The sequence below is a fragment of the Carex rostrata genome, chromosome 8 (genome assembly GCF_964058835.1).
Source record: "Carex rostrata chromosome 8, lpCarRost1.2, whole genome shotgun sequence".
Taxonomy (NCBI): domain Eukaryota; kingdom Viridiplantae; phylum Streptophyta; class Magnoliopsida; order Poales; family Cyperaceae; genus Carex; species Carex rostrata.
In genome coordinates this window covers 14,498,112-14,506,928 of record NC_135925.1, presented here as the reverse complement: position 1 = coordinate 14,506,928, position 8,817 = coordinate 14,498,112, and positions in this window count along the sequence as shown.

Below are 8,817 nucleotides of genomic sequence, written 5' to 3'. Positions count from 1 at the left end.
TAAATAATGTCGGTAAATATCAAGATACCAATAATAATGAGATCCCTAAGCCATGGAAGGTGTATCAATGCAAGGACAATGGCGCTCGTTGGGGAATTATGACTACTAACGGATTTGAATCGTTGAATGTAGTATTTAAATATAGCCAGAGACTGCCAGTCGTTGCACTGGTGGAAGACACATATTACAAGTGTCTCGCTTGGTTTAGGGATAGACGAGAGAAAGCAATAGCTTGCCTAGCTAGTCAACAACTTTGGTCAGCACGAGTTGAAGGGCTATTGGCAAAAAGAATAAAAAAGTGTATGGAAATGAATTCCATGCCACTCGGTGTGCACAGTGAACACGAGGTCAAGGTGAATGATGAGAGGGTCGTGTACAAAGAACGAGACGAAAATTTTACTTATAAAAAGGAAACTTTTCGGTATAAGGTCATCATAAGTGATGGAAACATAGCACAATGTTCATGTCTCAAACCACAGCTTATCGGTATACCGTGTGCTCATGTACTTGCTATGTGTCGAGATTGGAGATACAACCACAATATATTCGTGAATCATTTGTATTCCGCGAAGACACTTGCCAAAACTTGGAGTGGCCAATTTCACGGCTTTGCCAACCAATGTGAATGGCCTCGCTATGACGGTCTAACTATTGTTCCGGATAAAAACAAAATCAAGAAGGGTAGGAGAAAGCACGCTCGTATAGTCATGACGATGGACGAAATGCAAGGAAGGAGAGTGGGACACCAAGCTAGACGTTCGACGTCTGACAGACGTGCAGCAGGTTGGTTGCATTATTTTTGTGTCATTCTCTTTTGAAATACTAGTATCATACCCGTGCGTTGCAACGGGGACATATTATAAGAAAAAAATATATATCAATGAAAATAATAATTATCTAAAATTAAGACACATGTTAATAGAAAATTTATATGATTCTGTATTTTTAATAAATCATGAATTCTGATAACAATTTGATGATGTGATGATTATTTATTTTTAAGTACCAATGATATCAAATAATAGCTCGATTCAAATCTAATATCAAATATCATACAACAATTCAATATCGACATATAATGATATCATAAAACATAAATAAAAAGTGTTATCGTGTGTATGTATAGGATTTATACACACACACTGACACACACATATTATAAGAGAAATATATATTCACACACACGTTCCAATTTATATTCTTCTTTGTTTTCAATTTATATTATTCTTCTTCTTTGTTTCCAATTTAGATTATACACACCCACACACATTGATATATTATATATTGGAAATATATTCTAAATTGCCCACAGCAATATATATATATAAGTAAAGAAAGAGAAATAAGGAAATAAAAAAAATGATTTTCATTGTGACCCATATAGAAACGAAGAAGAAGTAAGGAAACAAATAAATAAAAAAATGAAAGGTGGAGTCTTCTTAATTGAAGAGGAGAAATATGAAAATAAAGATATAAGGAAATGGATAAATATATCGCTAAATTTCATATTTGTTTAATTTTAATTGTAACGTATTGTGTGGCATCACATATGGTGAGTATGTTTTTAACTAAATTTAGACTTCTATACATAAATCAGATGTATTTAATCAAAAGAAGACAAATTATGTAATTGAAGGGCTGAGATCAAATCCGAAGTTTCATCTTTCAATCATAGCCGTTGGCGGATCGGACACCCAACATGCTTAATAATAGAATGGAGATATGTACATAATATATTAATGGCCTCGTTGTTGTGTTATTTGTTTAGATGCTTTCTCTAGTAGGAATCAGGGATAGCAAGCTAGACGTTCTACGTCTGACATATATGCAGCAGGTTTCTTAATATTTTAATATTGATTAATTTATTTTCCCTTATTCAAAAAATTGTGCATTCTAATTAATGCTTTTAAATCAAGAACGTCTTCTAGTTACAGTCTAAGATGAAGTCGTATGTTCAAGACTCTTTTTAAGTAGTTTATTTTTGTTATTTGGTTTGTCATTGGAGATTATATTTGTAGTTCATTTTAAGTTTGTCGTGGAGTTTGTTATTTATTATATTTGCATTCCGTCGTTCTCATTTAAAAAAGCTATTTTGGCATTTGAAGAGTGACCAAATAATAAAAGAAAAGTATTCTCAAGTAGCATTCATGAAGCTAAGTAGCATTCATACAAAATAAAAACAAAATAAGAACAAAGTAAAAACATTCTCAAGTAACTAAAGCTAAAATAAGTAACAGTCCATTTAACCAACAATCCATTTAACTAACAGTCTATTTAAATACATTCTCACATAACACAAACTAACAGTCTATTTAAACAGTTCATTTAAATACCTAGTCAAAAGTGAACAAGTCTGGTGCTCTCGTTGTGGGTATCTTCGTTCTGGTCTAGTTTCCTGTTTGTCCACTCTCTTACGCCTGACATAAACATTATTGTACGACGGAAAAAAGTCATTCATTGCTTGTGTACGTGGCATAACGACCGGACTAGGTACTATGTTGTCTTCTGCACCAGTAACATCTAACGGGGCCAGCCCGATATGATCCGAATCCTACAACAATCATTTTAGTATTTAGTAAACATGATCGACTACTATTTAAATAAAACTTAAAATTTTGAAATTATTACCTGATAGACCGGACTAGGTCCTGTGTCACCCATGTATTGCGCATCCCGATGATAGGCATGATCGTATGTCTGGTCTCAATTGGCAAATGCATTCACTCCCTGTAATAATTATTTTATTATTTGTAAGAAACATAATAAACGATAATTTAAAAATTATTTCAAGAGAGATAAAATTACCTGATAGACCTTACTAGGTCCTGTGTTGTCTTGTGCGAACGTGATAGGAACCTCTGATTCCTACAATAATTATTTTAGTATTCAATAAACCATTTCAAAAATAATTAAAATTGAACATCATAAGTGATGAAATTATTACCTGATGGACCTGACTAGGTCCTGTGTGATAAACTGAGGCTTGCTGGTACACCAAGCTGCCTAACAACTCTGACATGAACTGCCCAACGTCATCCGTTCTCTATAAAAATAATGTAGTATTGTAATAAACAAACTCGACGATTATTTGTCATTTCTTGGAGTATTAAATAATTACCTGATAGGCCTGGTTAGATCCTGTGTTGCCTTGTGTGGACGTGCCATGATCCTCTGCTCCATATAATTAATATTTTACTATCTTAATAAACATAATCGACAACTAATTAAAGTATTTTTTTTATACTTACGAGATCAACCTGACTATGTCTGATTTGAAAGTTTCTGAGGTATTCATTTAATCCGTCATTTGTTTCTACCCATCTCTCATGATAGTTGGGATCTAAATCTTGTGGCAAGTTGGGGATTGGTTCAGGATTATCACCATCTGAGATGTCATTGATATTGTCTGGAAGATCGACCGCCCTCAACATACTTTGCAATTTAGCATCCATACTGTTGTCTCTGAGAAGGCCACAACTTGCTTTCAGAAAAAAATTCCCTATTTTCTTGAGTATCCTCGTTTTCGTCAATCTCATAGCTGCTGATATTATCTTTATCCCTCGTAATGTCTATAAAATAAAAAAAGTGATAAGTGTTGGGTTTCGGGGTAACCAAAACCCGTTTAGACTTAAGCTGCGGAAAGAACGTAAAACAAAAAATTTTACTTCTAACTTAAGCCAAGGATTAAACGGGACATGTCAGGAAACTTTCCAAGGCGATCCACCTTCAGTATTCCTTTGGCATCAAAACCCAATTTAATCCTTTTACAGATCTACTCCATGATTGATTTCTAAAACTTTAATCTACTTACCAATTAAATAGATTAATATAACATATTTATACCTTGTTTCCAAATCACAGTTGGAATGCAGACCGAGCGAGTAGAGCTACATCACGGGAATGATTCTCCTCGGAGCATCAGACGTCTGATGCCTCTATAGATTATCCACCAGGACTAACCAGAGAGCGGTTTATTTCTTTTGCCAGAAATACTATAAACCGCGGAATTCTGCAAAAACACTATTCACAGACAAAAAGACAAAAACCCGTAAACTCGAATTTTCGGTTACTCAGTTTCACAAATAAGCAAAACTGACATACCGCGAAATTCGGGAAAACACTATTCATCGATCCCGTAAATATACTTCACAACAACCTGCAAGATTATACGTCAACTACGTATAACTTTCTTTTCTCAACCGAAACACTATTTGGGAGAGAAACCGAGAAAGAGAGAAAATACCGATTCAATTCTGCACGAAACGATACGTGTGAATTAGTGGTTTTTCTCTCTACCCCTCCACCCCTATTTATAGGGTTTAGGGTCGGTTGCCAAAAGACCAAAATGCCCTCCAAGTTCGGCCTATCTACAAGATATGCCATTGAATGGATAAGGATGATGACATGTCATGTGGATAAGATCGATGACGTGTCATCTGGATAGGATCGATGACATGTCATGCGGATAAGGACGAATCTGAAAAGACCCGAATGCCCTCGGCCCGAATACAAATAATATTCGTATAATTATTCTGAATAATTATATTTTTTTTTTTTGCGGTTATTGTTTCGGTAATTTATACAACATGTCCTGCACATTTAAAAATTAACCGATTAACTTTTATACAACGTGTCACACACGTTTATAAATTAACCAATATTTTTGCTTGTTATTTTTACATAACATTTATAATTTAATTATAACACGTATAATTAATTATAACCATCTTACTATTGATCATAACCAATTTATAATCAATCACAATAAGATTCTCCGATTAACTCCTATATGGTGTGACCCGATAGGATCTGTGTTATGTTGGTAAATAGAATTAAAACTGTTTTAACTTCTATAATCATGAGAGGCATCTGGCAAAACGCATCATGACCATCCAATTACACAGATGATGCTGTACAGTACAATATCACGATCCAGTAAACAATTTACTTGTGTCAGTTCTTTTGTCACATAGCTATCAGATTAGTTTCAAGGTAGGTGTGTGTCATCCTTGTAAACTTAATCTTTTCTTGATCTTGAGCAGATTATCAAATATGATTACTCTTGTAATCATACCGCGTGCTGATAATCTTGTAATCAAGGGGCCCAGTGATGCTATAGCTCGTATAGAGATACGAGGGACAATAGTACTTTTGGTAAACCATCACTACCTCAGCTAAGCCATGTATACCGAAGAGCTACCGTTATAACTGCATTTTACCGACAACGTTTGATAACAATCACACATATACATTTCTTAGTAGGAAAGATGAATACCTCATACTTTAGAACTTAACACTGAATGAAAGCATTAATGACACGAACACAATTTCGTATAATGTTTCATTCGGGTTCTGTCAGATATCATGTTCCTGGAACATATATCTATGTGATTAAAATGACAACTCCTTGTCTATGGTCTGTAAAACTTGACCATCATTTAATCCACATACTAACCTTACAGCGGTAATTAGTGTTCCTGCTAATTACCTTAGTCAGTGACCTTTTAAGAGTATATATCATCTATATTATGGAGTTTCACAATTTCAGTCATGAACTCGAAATGATCCATAAATGCAATAATACTCAAGGCAACAAAATGATATTAATCATCCAATTCATGAACAAAGTTTTATATAATCAAAATTATCGTATTATTGACTTCTAGATTATTACAAGCTAACAATAAGTTCATTGAAAGAATAATAACATCTCATAAATATTTTTAATTTATAAAACTTACATCACGTGTCGATTTTGGGACACCGGGAATGTACCATACTTCGCCAATCTCATCTCTGTATTCTGTAATGGGATCATCAAGACCCTCTATGCACCGCTTTCCTAAGAAGATATTGAACATGCCATTATCCTGGAACCAACTTCGATATGGCAATATGTCGTAATGACTCCAATACCCGGTTGGAACAACCAAGTGGCCTCCTAGATTAGATGCCTCATTTACGTAATTCTGGTGCACATTAGACCAATTTACTAGTCTCACATTGACACTGTGAACAAATTTATGTAACTAGCGTACCTCATCCTCAGGGAGCGGTAGTGGTGGCGGGATGGGCTGTGCATACCCAATGCCTCATTACACGATCTGGATAATAATGCTCAATTATCCAAAAGTGCACAAGTGACACACGAGCTAGCCATACACCCATTTCATCAATAACTCGTGATGGCAGCTTACACGGTATCTGATTTACCAATGCATTGTAGGGCTCCCATTTTACCATGTAATCTGATAACTTCTGCAGTTCGTTGCGGAAGTAACTAACTCCACTCAAATTGTGACCTTAGTGATAATCATGAAGACAACACCACTTATCTCCGAATGCTGGACACTCTTGTTCATTTGGATTGCCCCAATTTGGACTCCAATCATTTAAGGAACGAAGACAACCGGTCGGTAAACGAGACCAACACCAATGTTGTAGAAGCACAGTTGGCCCTGACATAAGCTTTGTTTTACGCTGAACCGCAACACAAAGGCTTCTGTAAAGATAAGCTAGAACAGCCCCACCCCAGTTGTACTGTTCTGGGGAATCAAGATCTTGTAGAAATTATAAATACATTGCCGGAACCGAATCTCCCGACGAATCAGCAAAAAACATAGACCCGAACAAATTGAGTACATACGCCCTTGTGTACTGGCGTATCTGCTCCTCTGTCGGCTCACCCGGTTCCGTATTTGGCATTGCAGCAAATCGAATACACAACTCCTTCAAACTTATAGCATATCCAAAAGTCGTTCGAACCTCTTGAGTGTCGTTTGGCCCTGATCTCTTTTTCTTTTTAAGCACCGCACTTGCGGTCCCATTTCCAAGAAGTTGATCCACTAAGATAGACCAAGTACGGTCTGAAGGACCTGTCACCGGTAACCCTATGATCTGCAGCGCCCAGAGACAAGAAACATCCTGCAGCGTAATTGTCATCTCTCCCACGGGAAGATGAAAACTGTGGGTCTTTGGTCTCCATCGCTCCACGAGACCAGCAAGGAGTGCTGGGTCAATTTTTATGTGAGCCATTTGAGAAACCTGATACAAACCGAGTCTAAGCAATAATAGTTTACAAAGGTTGTGGTACGCAATCCCAGTCCAGACACCTCGAGGGTCCACTCCTACATTTCTGGAATCCTGTCAATGTTATACAATTTAATTAAAGTAAAATATTGTAATTCAAATAGTTATATCATTTTATAAAAAAATATATATATATATATTATATGCTTCATGGAGTAACTTACATTAGCATGGATTCGTGAGACCTTATGTTGGTCATGCGGCATCCATAATAAATTGCTCAAATTACTTGCTGACCATGATGAATCAAAACCAGAATCATCATATGCAGCCGCAGCATCTGAAGGGCTACACGGATCACGACTGCTTGACATTCTGCATGCATAACATTTTGAAAAAATTAACAACAATCTAAATTTACTAACCACTCACATTATTAAATAAATTACTAAATTAAGCAATTACCTATGAACTCTAAAACTCACAAGAATAAATAAATACGAGATGAATAAATTATCTAATTTATCACTTCTTGCAAATACAATTAACAAACTAATAAAATGAAATATAATTAATTCAATTCATTTTCATAATAAATTAGAAAAAATAAGTACCTACATTACCTAAATTACTTGCATTACTAAAAAAAATCAAAATGAATGAACTATGAACTTTAGGCTAAAATATTGTCAAAATAATACTATGAATTATTCAAATCTAATAAATTGCAACTAATAATTGAGAGTAGATAGTTAATCTCAAAAATAATTAAAATAATGCTATCAACACTCTCAATTCTATGCTAATTATGAAAATGTTTTGACATGCGTCGGTTTATCAGCTTATAAGGGTTTATGCAAATTAGACCAAATTTTACTGTGTTAAACATTATAATTAAATGAACTTTTTTAATTTAGCAAATAAGGCCAATGAATTATTTTGATTATTTATAAAGTCAATGGCTTGGTTAACCTGAAGACATGGCAGTGACAACCAAATATATGATCATTATTTCTAAGCTTCTTGATAGGTTTAACATGAGAGCTATGCTCTATCATGAACCAGTACGAATTCTGTTTGCCAAATATGAAAGTGCTTTGACTCGGGCCATTTTAATAGGTTACTTTTTTAGGCAAACTAGAGCAATGTGTACTGTACTTGTAAATTACAATTACAACTTAGACCAATGAATATTTGGGTCTTTCTCAAATTAACTTTCTTAAATTAGCAACTTAGACCAATTAACTTTCTTAGGCAAACTAGAGCTATGCTATGGACTAATTTAAACTATATTAATTTATACCATATCAAATGAGTTTAAAAATAAATCAATTTTTTCAAATCCTAAAATTCTAATTTATCAATTCTTTTAAAATGCAATTAACGAATTAATAAAATTCACTATAATCAATCATTTGATAACAAATCAAATTAGAAATTATTATTAATTAACAAATTTTTACACTAATTTATTTTAATTATATATAAAAAAAACAAACCTCGAATGAGTGATGGGAGGGACGTGTTCGACGGATGGAGGGAGAAATTGACGGATCCGGACGGATTGCTTTAGTCCGTCCTAGAGATTGCTGCGTTGGATGCCTTGGTCCGGGTCCGACAGAAGCGAAAATTTTGTCCGACAGAGGAGCGAAGGGGAGACGGCGAAAGGGAAAAGAGAGAAAGAAGGGTGGGATTCGGGTAATAGGCTGAGGGATGGGATATCTTAACCCGTCCGGATTTCTTTTCTTTTTTTTTCGTCGGGACGGGTTGAAGCAAACCGTCTGGATT